General features: G+C 44.1%; 1 pseudogene across 1 annotated transcript; it reads left to right on the top strand.

The window, feature by feature from the left end:
- The first annotated feature begins 465 nt into the window (after positions 1 to 465).
- Positions 466 to 1316, top strand: LOC308518550 (mitotic spindle assembly checkpoint protein MAD2A-like; annotated as a pseudogene). The gene is made up of 2 exons: positions 466 to 479; positions 669 to 1316. The product of its transcript is annotated as a mitotic spindle assembly checkpoint protein MAD2A-like (transcript).
- The last annotated feature ends 776 nt before the right edge of the window (positions 1317 to 2092 follow it).

The raw sequence follows: 2092 nt of genomic DNA, 5'->3' as shown, positions 1-2092 counted from the left end.
TGGCCTGGCCAGGCATTCTGTGGTTCTTCGGTTTTTGAAAAGACCAAAATGCTCTTATTTAAAGAATGAAGGTTTATAGGCATGGTGGTTAGAGCTAAAGTCAGATGATCCATTTACTTTCTATTTTTAATTTTCTCTCTGGCCCTGGAGCCTCCCAGAGCCTCCCTGGGGTAAAAATAAGTGGTGTTTGGTAATCCCGAGCTGAAAGGTGGTACTTAACTCAAAAGTACACCTGAACTCAGCTAATTTGCACTAATCACCTACCCCAGCCATGGATCAGAGGGGGAAACATCCCTATGATGCAACCACGACCAGGCATTGCAGGGTGCCACCCACGCCCAAATACTTCTTTGATTTCTAAAACCTTCCTCCCAGCCCCCTATTAAGCTGGACGGGGCCTCAGAATCCCCTGGAGGGCTTGAGAAACACAGACTGCCTGGTCCCACCGCTAGAGATTCTGATTTCATGCAGCTGGAGAGGTGCGTGAGAATTTTCATTTCTAACAAGTGTCCAGGTGGGGCTGACGCTGCTGGTCCAGGGGCCACGCTCTGACACCCGCTTTCCTATTGGAAGCCTCAATTTAAAGTCTAGCTAATGGGAGTCAAACAACCCTATGGTATGTTTGACTTTCCATAGGGTTGATGTCATTTTTTTGCACACTTGTCCAGGACAAGACAGCTCTCCCGGGAGCAAAGCATCGCCCAGCACGGGAGTCCAGACATAGTGGCCCGGTTCTTCTCATTTGGCATCACCAGCATTTTCTATCAGTGTGACATTTACCCATCTGAGTCCTTTCCTCAAGTGTAGAAAATGTGGACTCACCTTGCTTGTGACTACTGATCCTGAGCTCATGAAATACCTAAATAATGAGGCAGAACAACTAAGAGGTTGGTTATACGTACAAGTGTTCAGTGCAGAAACGTGTGGTAGTCGTCTCGAATATTGAAAGCGGGGAGGTCCTTGAAAGACGGCAGTTTGACTTTGTGACAAGACTGTCAAAGACGACACAACCCAGAGAAAAGCCTCAGAGCTCTCCAGGATGAAATCCGCTTGGTGATCAGACAGGTCCCCGCTACGGTGACATTTCTGCCTCTGCTGGAAGTTTCTTGTCAATTTGATCTGCTGATCTATGCAGACAGATTTGGTTGTACCTGAGAAGTGGGAAGAGTCAGGACTACGGTTCATTACCACGTCTGAGCAAGTGCGCCTGTGTTCCTTCAGCTACAACCCACAAAGTAAGCAGCATGGTGGCCGACGGAATCCTGCCCATGACTGGAGATAAGACAAGAACACACATTCTCATATGTGTTTCCTGAAACCATGTCAGCTATGGTTCATGTTTTATTTCACTGGTTCATTTTCAGATGGGGAAAACTTAACTTTATACTTTACTGAACTGTGCACATGGTATCTGTTTGACTTTCCATAGGGTTGATGTCATTTTTTGCACACTATTCAAAGGGAACCAGCAGATTATATCAGAACTGTAATGTCAATTCCTTTGAAGGTGGTAACTGGAGATGGAAAACTTTTGCTATAAAGTTAAATGCCTTCCCAAATCACACCTCATGGTCAAGTATCTTTACTCAGAATAGAGGTAAAGCCCAGCCAGCATCGCTCAGTGGTTGAGCATTGGCCTATAAACCAGGAGGTCACGACTCAATTACGGGTCAGGGCACATGCCCAGGTTGTGGCTCGATGCCCAGGTTGTGGCTTGATACCCAGTGTGGGGCATGCAGGAGGCAGCCGATTGATGATTCTCTCTCATCATTGATGTTTCTGTCTCTCTCTCCCTGTCCCTTCCTCTCTGAAATCAATTAAAAATACATTTTTTTAAAAAAGAATAGAGGTATATTTTTAAAAAATGAAGTGGCAAAAGGAGTCTGAATATTCAGTCTTTGTTTAGGTCCTAAAGTAATTGATAACCCACAATCAACAAAATATTCCTATAAGGTCCTTTTGCCATTTATTTCATTTGTATAGTTTCCATATGGAAAAAATCTCCAATGATTTGATTTCAATGTATATAATTTACACTTATGAAGCTGTCACTATTTGTACTGTTTAAATTCCAGTGATTCAGAACTCAATG

This window comes from Myotis nattereri (assembly GCF_964212035.1).
Source record: "Myotis nattereri genome assembly, chromosome: 4".
In the NCBI taxonomy this organism is placed as follows: domain Eukaryota; kingdom Metazoa; phylum Chordata; class Mammalia; order Chiroptera; family Vespertilionidae; genus Myotis; species Myotis nattereri.
Note: the sequence above shows the minus strand (reverse complement) of the source record. Positions and strands in the feature narration are given on the sequence as shown.